The following is a 15,018-nucleotide window of genomic DNA, read 5'->3' as shown; positions in this document are numbered from 1 at the left end:
AATAGAGCCGCCGCCCGCTCCTGCAGGGTAGGCAAACCTGCAACCGACCGGCGGATCAGGCCCGGTGGCCTGCCGGCGTGGTACACTCGTCACCCCAATTGGAGTAGGGGCAGAACAGAGCCGCCGCCAGCTCCCAGAACAGGCCCAGTGACCTGCCGGCGTGGTAGCCACGACACCCCAATTGGAATAAGGAGAGAGCAGAGCCGCCGCCCGCACCTGCAGGAAAGATACGCAAGCAGTATGAAAAGACAAGGAAAGAAAGGACCACAAGCAATGCAGGTCAACGCAACTTTAGAAGAGGTAACAGCTGCAGCAGATGGAATGTCAGATAAAGAATTCAGGATATACATGCTTCAGATGATCTGGAGTATCAAGGAAGACATTAAACAGCAAAATCAGACAATGAAAGATCACTTCGACAACGAATTACGCAAACAAATCCAGGAAGCAAAGGATCAACTATACAGGGAGATAGAGGTTATAAAAAACAAACAAACAGAAATCCTAGAAATGCAGGAAGCAATAAACCAACTTAAAAACTCAATGGAGAATACTACCAGCAGAGTAGAACACTTAGAAGATAGAACATCAGACAATGAAGACAAAGTATTTCAACTGGAAAAGAACATAGACAGCTCAGCAAGACTGTTAAGAAACCATGAGCAGAACATCCAAGAAATATGGGATAACATTAAGAGACCAAACTTAAGAGTCATTGGGATACAGGAAGGTACAGAGCTCCAAACCAAAGGAATGAGAAGTCTATTCAATGAAATAATACAAGAAAACTTCCCAGACTTGAAGAATGAGACAGAACCCCAAATCCTAGAAGCCTACAGGACGCCGAATGTGCAAAATCATAAGAGATCCACACCTAGACACATCATAATGAAGATGCCCAACATACAGAATAAGGAGAGAATTTTAAAAGCTACAAGAGAAAGGAAGCAGATTACATTTAGGGGTAAGCCAATCAGGATAACAGCTGATCTTTCAACACAGACTCTGAAAGCTAGAAGATCCTGGAATAACATATTTCAAACACTGAAAGAAAATGGGTTCCAACCAAGAATTGTGTATCCAGCGAAATTAAGCTTCAGGATGGAGGATGAAATTAAAACCTTCCACGATAAACAAAAGTTTAAAGAATTTGCAGCTAGAAAACCATCTCTTCAAAACATCCTCGCCAAAGCATTACAGGAAGAGGAAATGGAAAATAACAATGAAAACCAACAGTGGGAGGTAGGACAGTAAAGGGGGGGGGGAATAATCAAAGAGGAAAACAAACCATGTTTAGTAACAGAAATAAACAAATATGGCTGGAAGAACAACCCATATCTCAATAATAACCCTAAATGTTAATGGCTTAAACTCACCAATTAAGAGACACAGGCTAGTAGAATGGATCACAAAACAAGACCCAACAATATGCTGCCTACAGGAGACGGATTTGATAGGAAAAGACATACATAGGCTGAAGGTGAAAGGTTGGGAAAAATCATATCACTCATATGGACTTCGGAAACAAGCAGGAGTGTCCATACTCATATCAAATAAAATCGATTTCAAGCCAAAGTTAATCAAAAGAGATAAAGAGGGACACTACATACTGCTTAAGGGAACCATACACCAACAAGACATAACAATCATAAATATTTATGCCCCAAACAATGGTGCAGCTATGTTCGTCAAACAAACTCTTCTCAAGTTCAAGAGTCTAATAGATCACCATACCATAATCATGGGAGACTTCAACACACCTCTCTCGCCACTGGACAGATCTTCCAAACAAAAGTTGAATAAGGAAACTATAGAACTCAATAACACTATTAATAACCTAGACCTAATTGACATATATAGAATATACCACCCAACATCAAGCAGTTACACTTTTTTCTCAGCAGCACATGGATCCTTCTCAAAAATAGATCATATATTATGTCACAGGGCAACTCTTAGACAATATAAAGGAGTAGAGATAATACCATGCATCTTATCTGATCATAATGGAATGAAACTGAAAATCAACGATAAAAGAAGGAAGGAAAAAGCATACATCACTTGGAGAATGAACAATAGGTTACTGAATGATCAATGGGTTATAGAAGACATCAAGAAGGAAATTAAAAAATTCTTAGAGATAAATGAAAACACAGACACAACATATCGGAATCTATGGGACACATTGAAAGCAGTTCTAAGAGGAAAATTCATTGCTTGGAGTTCATTCCTTGAAAAAAGAAAAAACCAACAAATAAATGATCTCATACTTCATCTCAAAATCCTTGAAAAAGAAGAGCAAAACAACAGCAAAAGAAGTAGAAGGCAAGAAATAATTAAAATCAGAGCTGAAATTAATGAAATCGAAACAAAAGAAACAATTGAAAAAAATTGACAAAACTAAAAGTTGGTTCTTTGAAAAAATAAACAAAATCGACAGACCCTTAGCGATGCTAGCGAAGAGAAGAAGAGAGAGAACTCAAATTACTAGCATACAGGATGAAAAAGGCAATATCACAACAGACACTTCAGAAATACAGAAGATAATCAAAAACTATTTTGAATCCTTATACTCCAACAAATTAGAAGATAGTGAAGGCATAGATAAATTTCTTAAGTCATATGATCTGCCCAGATTGAGTCAGGAGGATATAGAAAACCTAAACAGACCAATATCAATTGAGGAAATAGAAGAAACCATAAAAAGACTTCCAACTAAGAAAAGCCCAGGTCCAGATGGGTATACAGCAGAATTTTACAAAACCTTTAAAGAAGAACTAATACCAATACTTTTCAAGCTACTTCAGGAAATAGAAAAGGAGGGAGAACTTCCAAATTCATTCTATGAGGCCAACATCACCCTGATACCTAAACCAGACAAAGACACTTCAAAGAAAGAAAACTACAGACCAATATCTCTAATGAACCTAGATGCAAAAATCCTCAATAAAATTCTGGCGAATCGGATACAAAAACATATCAAAAAAATTGTACACCATGATCAAGTAGGATTCATCCCTGGGATGCAAGGCTGGTTCAATATACGGAAATCAATAAATGTTATTCACCACATCAATAGACTTAAAAATAAGAACCATATGATCATCTCGATAGATGCGGAAAAAGCATTTGACAAAGTACAGCATCCCTTTATGTTCAAAACTCTAGAAAAACTAGGGATAACAGGAACATACCTCAATATTGTAAAAGCAATCTATGCTAAGCCTCAGGCTAGCATCATTCTGAATGGAGAAAAATTGAAGGCATTCCCTCTAAAATCTGGAACTAGACAGGGATGCCCTCTCTCTCCACTTCTGTTCAACATAGTTCTTGAAACACTGGCCAGAGCAATTAGACAGATGAAAGAAATTAAAGGCATCAAAATAGGAAAAGAAGAACTTAAATTATCACTATTTGCAGATGATATGATTCTATACCTAGCAGACCCAAAAGGCTCTACAAAGAAACTATTAGAGCTAATAAATGAATTCAGCAAAGTGGCAGGATATAAAATCAACACGCATAAATCAAAGGCATTCCTGTATATCAGCGACAAATCCTCTGAAATGGAAATGAGGACAACCACTCCATTCAAAATATCTTCAAAAAAAATAAAATACTTGGGAATCAACCTAACAAAAGAGGTGAAAGACTTATACAATGAAAACTACAGAACCCTAAAGAGAGAAATAGAAGAAGATCTTAGAAGATGGAAAAATATACCCTGTTCATGGATAGGCAGAACTAACATCATCAAAATGGCGATATTACCAAAAGTTCTCTATAGGTTTAATGCAATGCCAATCAAAATCCCAACGGCATTTCTTGTAGAAATAGAGAAAGCAATCATGAAATTCATATGGAAAAATAAAAGACCCAGAATAGCAAAAACAATGCTAAGCAGGAAGTGTGAATCAGGCGGTATAGCGATACCAGACTTCAAACTATACTACAGAGCAATAGTAACAAAAACAGCATGGTACTGGTACCAAAACAGGCGGGTGGACCAATGGTACAGAATAGAGGACACAGAAACCAATCCACAAAACTACAACTATCTTATATTTGATAAAGGGGCTAAAAGCATGCAATGGAGGAAGGATAGCATCTTCAACAAATGGTGCTGGGAAAACTGGAAATCCATATGCAACAAAATGAAACTGAATCCCTTTCTCTCGCCATGCACAAAAGTGAATTCAAAATGGATCAAGGAGCTTGATATCAAATCAGAGACACGGCGTCTGATAGAAGAAAAAGTTGGCTACGATCTACATACTGTGGGGTCGGGCTCCAAATTCCTCAATAGGACACCCATAGCACAAAAGTTAATAACTAGAATCAACAAGTGGGACTTACTCAAACTAAAAAGTTTTTTATCAGCAAAAGAAACAATAAGAGAGGTAAATAGGGAGCCTACACCCTGGGAACAAATCTTTACTCCTCACACTTCAGATAGAGCCCTAATATCCAGAGTATACAAAGAACTCAAAAAATTAGACAATAAGAAAACAAACAACCCAATCAACAAATGGGCCAAGGACCTGAACAGACACTTCTCAGAGGAGGACATACAGTCAATCAACAAGTACATGAAAAAATGCTCAACATCTCTAGCTGTCAGAGAAATGCAAATCAAAACCACCCTAAGATACCATCTCACTCCAGTAAGATTGGCAGCCATTAGGAAGTCAAACAACAACAAGTGCTGGCGAGGATGTGGGGAAAAGGGTACACTTGTACATTGCTGGTGGGACTGCAGATTGGTGCAGCCAATTTGGAAAGCAGTATGGAGATTTCTTGGAAAGCTGGGAATGGAGCCACCATTTGACCCAGCTATTCCCCTTCTTGGTCTATTCCCTAAAGACCTAAAAAGAGCATGCTACAGGGACACTGCTACATCGATGTTCATAGCAGCACAGTTCACAATAGCAAGACTGTGGAACCAACCTAGATGCCCTTCAATAGACGAATGGATAAAAAAAATGTGGCATTTATACACAATGGAGTATTACTCTGCATTAAAAAATGACAAAATCATAGAATTTACAGGGAAATGGATGGCATTAGAGCAGATTATTCTAAGTGAAGCTAGCCAATCCCTAAAAAACAAATGCCAAATGTCTTCTTTGATATAAGGAGAGTAACTAAGAACAGTGTAGGGACGAAGAACAGGAGAAGAAGATTAACATTTAACAGGGATGAGAGGTGGGAGGGAAAGGGAGAGAGAAGGGAAATTGCATGGTAATGGAAGGAGACCCTCAGGGTTATACAGTGGAGGAGGTAGAGAGAGAGGAGGGGAGGGGAGGGGAGAGGTGGGGAGGGGGGAGGGTGGAGGATGGGAAAGGCAGCGGAGCACAACAGACACTAGTATGGCAATTTGTAAATCAATGGATGTGTAACTGATGTGATTCTGCAATCTGTGTATGGGGTGAAGGTGGGAGTTCATAACCCACTTGAATCAAAGTGTGGAATATGATATGTCAAGAAATTTGTAATGTTTTGAACAACCCACAATAAAAATTTAAAAAAAAAAAAAATTGAAGAGTGGAGGAAGGTCCCCGTTCTTCAGGTAGGATCAGATGCAGAGTGCTGTGGAAATAAAGGAGCCCTGGGAAACCGGAGCTCACAGCCATGGCCACAGGGGTCCTGAACTCTGCCCCTAGTGTTTGTTAACTTTGGAAGTCGTAGATTCTCTTGTGGCTCTAGAGGCTGGAAGTCGGGGCTGTGCTGTCTCCAGGGAGCCCAGGGGCGTGGATTCCACACTATTGCCTATTAATTTCTATAATAATTGCCCTCACCGTAGGTACCTTCAGACTTCCAGCCTCAGAGCCACAAGAGAATCTACCCTTGTTGTTTTGTGACACCTGGGTTGCATAACTTTCTTAAGGAGGTCCCAGGAAACTAATAAAACCCCGACATAGCCACCTGCCTCTCCGATGGACTTGGGACCCAGTATTAAGTTTCTGTTAGTATATTACAAAAGAAAACAATGCCAATGTATCACCTTGGCACTCTGTGCATGGTCTTAAAGTCTGTATTTTGACCCCTGTATTGTAGAGACAGAGGGTCTGGTCAGTAGGGGGCAGCACCAGTTATGCAAAGGTGAAAATGAGGTTTCAGAAAGAAATCTGGAAATTTAGTCCATGATGCTTTGGGAGAGTTTGGGGAAAACTTGCTCTATTGCTCTATTTTCCTGGATTCAGCTATGTCTGGAAAGGGCAGCTGAACCCACTGATGGAAGCACATTCCAGAGTTTCCCCAGGAGTGCTTGAGAGCACTATTTTGTATCATGTTATAGTCACAAGAGATATTTTGGTGGATGTTTATAACCAGCTACCATGAAGTCTGAGCTGAATCTTGACCATGCCCATGTGTCATCATGAGGAAACTGAGGTCACTCTAAGTTATTCATGGAGAAGGGCAGAGAGGCTTTGAGGTCTCCAGAGGTCTGTTTGGCTGGAGGGCCACAGACTGGTGACACTGAGACCAGGAAGGCCTAGCATGGATAGATGCTTATGGTGGAAAACTATACTGATCACTTACAGGGTCCATGGTGCTCCCTGGAGAACTGGGTTTAATGCTCCTCCAACACCACAAGCGTCCATTGGCAGCCTGCGGTTCACTGAGGGTGTCCTGCAGCTTCAGCACTGGGCTGAGGCCCCTGACTGCACGCTCCAGGCACGGAGCAGGCTCGGCATGTCCCGTGACCTCCTGCAGCCCACGTGCAAACACCCTGAAAATTGAGCATCCTCATTTCCAAAATCAGCAAACATGGGTGGCTCTAATTCTGTCTTCCCAGAGGAGACAACCCCGCTCAGCATGCCCCTGTCCCTACCATCATTGCTCCACAGGGATGTGTGGTCACAGGGATGCAATAATAATTAGGAGAAAGCTTACAGACTTGAGCCCAGAGAAGAGAGTCCAGAGTGAACAGTCTTTGGTGAGCCTTTTGTGCAAAACCACACAATGGAGGGAATGTGAATTCCAGGAGAGGCTGTAGAAGGGATTTACTGCAAATGACTTTTTAAACAGAGGGAGATTGAGTGTCATAGCCCCCTGGCTCTGTTTAAGTATGTGCAGCACACATTGTAGGACAGCATAGGGAATCCAGCTGCCCCCACAGGAACTTTGATGGTTACTAACTATTTGTAGCTGGCATGGCTTCTCCCCCAGGTACTTCCGAGGTGTCTTCCCCACACTGTCTGCAAGGGGAGCTGGTGCAGGGGTGCTGGGGAACATTGCTTCCAGCCAAGGGCCTGCAGCATGACAAAAATCTCACCAAAGGCCATTTTCTTTAGCCTTTGCCATTTCTGTGTGCGGAGGATGTTATTTATTTTTTTCAACTTACAAATCAGAAAGTTTTAAGCGCTATTAGAAAAGAATTGTGTTGTCATCCATATTCACAGCACCCTGACCCCCCCCAGTTCCCAGTGCAGAGGAAGCAGGGATGTTTTTCAGAAACAGTGATTGATAACACGTGAAGAGACTTTTGAAAACTACGTGACGAGCAGGTGGCACGTAATGCTGTTGTCAAAGATTCGATTCACAGGGTGAACCCTGGTGCAGAAGTCACTTTAATGAAATGCTTCCGAAAATCATAACTGGGGGGAAAAATACGTGATCAGCATGCCTCTCAGACACTGTTCATGACTGCACTAAACCATAGCTTCATCTAAAAACTTAAATTTCTCAAAAACGAAAGCTTTGTATGAATAAAAGAAATAAAAATTGCTGGGATTTAGATGGGGCAAGGACAGCTGAATTAATAATGCTCATCTTTTATTAATCAATACATTTTGCATAAGAAGTTTGTTTCACGAGCTTGGGCAAACAGCTTAAGTGTTTTACATAATCACAGAAATGACTGGACCATGACAATTTAATGATATTTTGCAAAACCACACATTTGCTGGGGCTCACATGAGCCAATTTCACCAGGTTGTCTCCTTAACTTCAAAAGCTGCGTCTGAGACCAGGGCTTTGCCCGCAACTATAGATGTTTACTACACCCACCTATCAATCCCGCACAGTCCTGTCTCCACTGCATGCTCCATGGATGAGACAGTGGGACCCACAGCCATGGAGGACAACCTCAGTCACCTGATCTTGCATAGACTCATCACCGGAGCAGTCACAGGGCGCAGAGCTAGCTGCTCTGGTGTGGGTTTCTAAGCCCAGAAGAGCAGAGCTACATGTTTTGTGGACAAGGCTTCTTAATGATTCTTGATTTCCATAATGAATGTGATTCCACAGACGCTAATCAAAAGTGAAATGAAGGAACACAAGAGTGACAGATGCTTAAAAAAGACAGAGAAGCGGCTCAGCTTCCACCCAGGTGGCTGATCCAGGACTCACCCACGTTTATAAGACCCCAAAGCCCATGGCTTCCCCATCCTGCCCCACTGCCTTTGATTTTACAGACGGGAAATGGATCTTGTCATTAAAAGTGGGGAAGGCTTGCAGAAAAACGATGTGCGTGTTTTTTTTTTTTTTTTTTTTTTTTAAGAATTGCATTCCTGGGAATTTAGCCAAAGAAGATGGTTTGTCTATCAGTGAAGATGCGTTACTATCAGACAACCTCAAAAAGGGCTGGACTGGTCTCTATTTCAGTGGCACATGAGTGGAGGGGTTGTGTTTGCATACCTGGGTGCTCATGCTGATGGGTCTTTCATAGTAGTATAGGTCAACCTCTACTCCAATCTCAGGCAATATCAGCATGTGGCTTGTCCCCATGGTCACAAGGTGGCTGCTCCATATGCAGACCTCGCAGCTGCATTTCAAGAAAGGAAAAAGTGGGGACTGTAAAATATCTTCTGCTAAAACATCTCTTTTTGTTTGCTTTTGTTTGTTTGTTTGTCTGTTAGTTTTTTGTTTTGATGGATATCCAGAGGACAGATATCTGTTCTGATGGTGTCCATTTTCCTGACACCAGTGTCATTGATTCAAATTGAATCACAAGGTGATGCACAGGTACCAGAGAGCCTGTAACGTTTGGGGTTATATTTTAGTTTTTTGTTTGGGGGGGGGTGAAGAAGGTTTTTGTTTTGCTTCTCATTCTGTGTAGCAGAAGAAGACAGGGAGAAGATGGTGAACTGGGGGGTGGTCAGTCCAGATCCTCTAGAGCAAGTTCAAATTTGAAAATAAGAAGGCACCTAGGCTCTCAGGGGAATGAATTGACATACTTAATTTCCATGAATTGAATTAGATTTCAAGGTTGTTTAGGAACAACCTCAAATAATGATTTTAACAAGCGCATTTCTGAAGTTCCCCTTCCCTATTCTCTGCTCTCATTTCATACTTATTTATCTTACTAACCTATTTCATGACCCTTGAAGAAGGGAATACTGAGTTACACGGTTTCTTCTCCACGCTCATTAGTATGGTGGCTGTTCCAAAGCAGATATTTAATAAATGTTTGAACGTCTGATTTTTAGAAAAAAGCCAGCAGCGACTTGAGCTTATGGGGGGCAGCACATGTCCACTGAGCTCCCCTGTGATACTCAGAAGTCAGAGCTGAATGAATAGGTGCTAAAGAGCCCTGCTCAGAGGAAGGAAAGGAGGACAAGCAGCAGCTAAGGCAGGAGAACTGTCAGTACCTGTGAGCCCTGGGCATTTCTGCTTCAGTTGAAGATGAAGGGCTTTTGTTTGGGGACAGGACAGACTTAGGGGACGTCACTCTTGTCCCTCTTTCAACAACCCAAAATAGAAAAATGAATGAGACAACAATCAGAAAGACAGCAGCCCTCAGGCGATAGAGTACAGTAACCCTGAGAGCTAGGAAGCAGAGGGCCCTGTGGCAGTGCCAGTGTGCCCAGGAGAGATCCCTGTCTGCTGCACACGGAGGGAAAGTGGGGTGGAGCCCAGAGGATTCCCCGGTAAGGAGACAGCATCCATCCATGGCAAGACCAGAGAAGCGAGCCCTCAGGAGTGGGAGGATGGACAGGAGGGGCTCTGGGGATCCTAGAAGGGTCCCCGAGTACTGACTGGGGTACTGATCGACTCCTGCATCAGGGAACCACCCATCGGGACTCGAGGGGGCAGAGCCTGGTGCTGCTCAAGGGAGGCCACAGAGCTGCTCCCAGGCTGAGAAGCTTCATCATCTATGAGGCATCAAGCAGAACACTGGGGGTCTCGCTGCAGAAGTGGGGTGGGGTCGCTGTGCACTGAGACTGCTCTGGTCCCCCTAAAACATCCCAAGAGCTTAATGCAAAAGGATCCAATGATTCAAAGCTGCTTCATTAACAACTCCCTCAGAGCTGGAGATGCCCAGCACCCAACCAGTGAGGTTCTCCAGGGCTGGCCTCCAAGCAGGGGTTGCCCTACATGAGGACAGGCAAGGGAAGAGTGGCAGGAAAGCCACCAGCCAGGCCAGGTCAGGACTGGTGAGGAACTGGAATCAGCCAATATGCACCTAAGCAGCTATTAGAACTGAATTCACTCAAAACCCTTAGCAGAGCTTTAAAAAAGGCACAAATTAATTGCTTTTAAAGATGGAAGCTACAAATTCCTGAGACAGAATGTGTTGAAAGGGCATCATGGAAATTAGACATTGAACTTTGTTGCATAGCTGTTTGAAATATCCAAGATGGAACCATGGGAGATAAAGAGTCCCCCTAACAGGGAATGCACCCATCAGCTGGGGGTGACTTCCAACAGCTCAGGATTAGGGAAAGGCCAGCAAAAGAGAAATAACCAAGAGAAGACTGACCCCAAACTGTCCAAAGTTAATTAAACACACAAACCCAAGGTCAACTGTGGCCATCTCCCTTCATAATCCAGCACAGCAGGAAACACCACCGGTCAGTCAAGGCCCTGGACTCCAGACAGTGCATTTAAATCTTTTCAACCTGTAGATACACAGTGATGTTTGTTTACGGGGTTCTTTAGGATAGACTGCCCTTCGTTAGTTTTAAATGTGCTCTTATTTATAACAGTTGTTCTGTGTTCTAGCATTGAAATTTGCAAAAGTAGCCACTCAATGAGAAACTTCTCACATTAATAAAAACCTTCTCCGGTGAAAAAATCCCGGAGTCTGTGTCCTTGGCTGTGCAGATGCACAGGTGAAACCAGCGCCCATGAGCTCCCCGGGCAGCTCTGGCTTCACCACACCATCTAGGCCAGGGACCCGAGTCATGTTACTAACTTAACATGAACCTGAGATTCCACGGGGCCAGTTGCACATTGGCTTCAGGCTGACTGTGGAGGAAAATGGCTTCGGAGCCCAAGTTCTGTTGACAGGTGTTTGGTTCAAATCTCATTTCTGACATTAGCTGTGTGTCGCTGGGTGACTATTTAAACTCTTTCCCTTTCTCAATGACAGTTGCCAGTGGAAGTTCTTGTTTGGAGGTGGGAGGAGTGTATGTTTCCTGCAGCCCATAAAGAACTTTGTTTTAAAATAGGGTGACATGCCTGAAGTTCTCCTCGACATCTGGCCATACCTCAATGCCACCTTCTCCGTTTGAGGATGTCAACAATACTTTCATGATGTTCTACCCAATTCCATCATTGACTGTGTGTTGTATCTCTTCTGTTGAGGTGGAGTGAATGCACAATAGCATTCAGCCTTTTGAGTGTGCATTTCTGTGTTTTGACAAGTCCACAGAGTTGTGCAATCGCCACGCTCAGGGTGTACAGCCCCCGAGATGGGCTCCCTTTCTTTCCGTGCCCGGAGGGTTGAGTATGTTTTTAAGGTATACCAGTTACTCATGCCTTTGACACATTGATGGAAGATTAACAGAAAAACAGTGTTTGACACTATTAGCATTAATTTAACAGTTATGAAAATACCAATTAAAACTGCATCTAGATGCCACTCCCCGGCTCTCAGTAAAACTAATAGCTGAACACCATTTGTTCCCAGGAATGGAAGGACCCTCACCCAGGGCTGGGGAGTGGGGACTGGAAGAGCCAGGATCTCACCTGGGTGTGCACCGTCTGCCCACCTTGTTAGCGTGACACTTCCAAGGGGGGAGGGTAGGTTATTTGACTCACTGTCATTAACTATTTTACTGACAACAGGGTCTGACGTGTGCTTGGCACTGGATAGCAACAGGTTGAAATCAAATTAACCCTCTCAAGACACTCGTGTGAAATCTCCCTATTAAAAAAAGAAAAATCTCATGAACTCATCAAATTCAAACTTAAACCCTGAGAACCTTAGAAAGGAACTTCTCTGTGGGACAGATGGGATCTGAAAACTGTCAGAGATGCAGGGATGCGTAGTAGGGTTTTATTAGAGGTTCTTCATTCGCTTTCCTCCCTTTTCCAATAGGTTTTGTCTTTAAAGCACTTTTATGTTCACAGCAAAATTGAGCAGAACTCACAGAGATTTCCCAGGTACCCCAGCTGCACACATGCTCACGCTGTCCCCTGAGCAGGCTTAACAGCCTCCGCCCGAGGGTAGGTTGGTGAGGATGGATGAACCTATATTGGTGTTAGAGTCTGTAAACAAGTCAGGATGGTGTCTGGCATTTTGCCAGAGAAATGTTAGAGTCTGTAAACAAGTCTGGATGGTGCCTGGCAAAATGCCAGAGGGAGTGGTTTGTGAAGTAACTCCAGCGAGCCATTAAGTGTGGAGATTCCTTATTGGTTGACTGATGTATCTAGTTTATGCTAATTAAGATAAGCTGTGTGGAATGTATAAATATCGCTCTGGTCCTACAATAAATGGCTCCCACTCCTGCTCTATCAATCTACACAAGTTGTTCTTCACCCCCCGGTTATTTTGCTGCAGCCGGACTGCGGCATATTGGGGCACAGTCGCCCACAGTCCCTAGCTCAGATCTGAGCTGATCTTGGTGCTGTGCATTCTGTAGATTCTGGACAAAAGTGTGCTCACACGTATCCACCCTGATCCCGTCACACAGGACCAGCTGGATGTCTTGTCTCGGTCATTTTGTAGCTTATTGTGTCACAGGACTGAACAAAGGTCTTCTTCCCCTTGACATTGTTCTGTTTCCCGCACTTGGTGGCTTACTGTAAGAGTTACCAGGAAAAGCAGGTTTGCATCAGAAGTCACACTTGGTTGGAGATGATCTGGAGTCTCCAGTGTGATGAAGTCTCAGAGATGAAGGGGCTCCCGGGGCCGCCGTGCGTGTGAACCTGCCCCACTCTTCCAGAAGACACACCTGTCAAAGACCTTCTGGCCATCTGAGTGTGTAAGCAAGTCAGATTTTGCTAAAAAGGGTGTAGCTAAAATGCTGTCTGTAATTAGCATGCTTAAGTTTCATGTCACAGAAAGTGATGTGATTGTAAAGATTTGCCTGCGTAGCCGCTTTATAGAGCAAGACTTGGGGAAATAAAGCCTTGCCATAGAATTATTAATTATGTTCACAGCAAAATTGAGCAGAACTCATGGAGCTTTCCCAGGTACCCCTGCGACACACATTAAGAGAATGACTTGTGTGGCCCTTTGTCGGCGGAGCACCTGTTCACTCATTTTGAGACACATTGGAATCTCACTATGCGACACCTGATACTGAACCTCGGTTTGCATTTCATAGTTGTGAAATGTTTTCTGGATGGAAGGGAAAAAGAAACTACTTTCATATTTTTGATGAAGTCTCAGTTCTTCAATGTTGAAACTATTACTAGACAGAGCGAGCAGAGTGCATCTGAGACAGTGAATGTATTCCAGCCGGAGACACCACGAAGCAGAGCACCTGAGTAACTGTGCTTGACTTGAACCTTTCTGCTTTTCCTCTGCCGCTGAAGACCTCAGTTCTTCTCGCTCAGTGAAAAGCAGGCAGAATTCCTGAATAGGCACCCAATTCCTGCCTTTACCCACATCCTCCTGCAGCTCACTGAAGAGTCTTACTAACGAGGTGCAAACTTATAATGGGGCAGCACAATAACAATCCTGTTCCTGCAGCAGGTGCTGGCAGAAAGGGCTGCCATGCTCACAGTGGTCCTCTGTCAGGGCTCTACTGTGTGTGTGTGTGTGTGTGTGTGTAGTTGTGTGTGGTACACGGGGTGGAAAGCAGGGCCTCGCACATGCTGGGCAAGAGCTTACCCCTGACCTACACCCCCCACACTTTCCTCCTTTCTTTTGAGGTAGAGTCTCACAGGTTTCCCAGGCTGACCTTGAACTTGTGACCCTCCTGCCTCAGCCTCCTGGCAGTTGGGATTACAGGGTGGACCCCCAGCCCCACCCAGGACTTAAATATTTTGAAAGCTAACAGATACTAACAAATAGCCACTCCACCATAACTATGCGGTCAGCTTCTGCCGATGGACAGCACCCAAGCTTCTGTGTGGCCGATGTCAGATTGTTCCTGGCTTTCCTTTGCTTTGGTGAAATGAGAGCTTCCTGGTGCGTTCTTGGCCATTGGCCCTGGTGCTGCTTCTGCTGTAGGTCACCTCTGTGCAGAGGGGGCTGTGCTCTCGTGGGGCCCTGCAGGAGCCAGCCCCATGTGACTGGAGCTGGGTGGAGAGGGGTTGGCTGAGAGAAGGAGAAGCTCTGCGTCATGCCCAGTGTTGGACACGCGGCCGTCAGGCGCTGGGCTTCCTGGACATGTGTCCTTACATAACCCCAGCAGCAGCCCTGTGGGTGAGAAGTTGGTTCTCATAGTATCAATGACAAAACTAAAGCTCAGAGATGTCAACGTAGTTGTCCAGTGTCAGGTGGGAAGTGGCAGAGAGCCCCGTCCTCAGCCAGTCCTGTCTTTAATGCCCTCTGTACAGGTACCAGTACCCTGACTGACACCGAGGACTTGGGCCGAACAGAGGGCACTCTACAGAACCATCCACCTAAGAAACTAGAACTTTCCAGAAGTTTGCTACTGTAAGCCAAGGTGCACTTTCTAATATGTCCTTCCACAGTCAGAGTCTAGACTGAAGGGGACTAAGTTGACACTGTTCAGATCACAGCTTTATTGCTCTCAAGCTCTGTGGCCCTAATGAAATCACTTGTCCTCTCTGAGCTTTTTATGCTTGGGTAAAATGAGAGTACCTTGATCTTATTAAGCCTGCAGCAGGTAGGTAGGTGGACAGATGATAGATGAGAGATGATAGATTTCA

This window comes from Marmota flaviventris, chromosome 1 (assembly GCF_047511675.1).
Source record: "Marmota flaviventris isolate mMarFla1 chromosome 1, mMarFla1.hap1, whole genome shotgun sequence".
NCBI classification, from domain to species: Eukaryota; Metazoa; Chordata; class Mammalia; order Rodentia; family Sciuridae; genus Marmota; species Marmota flaviventris.
Note: the sequence above shows the minus strand (reverse complement) of the source record.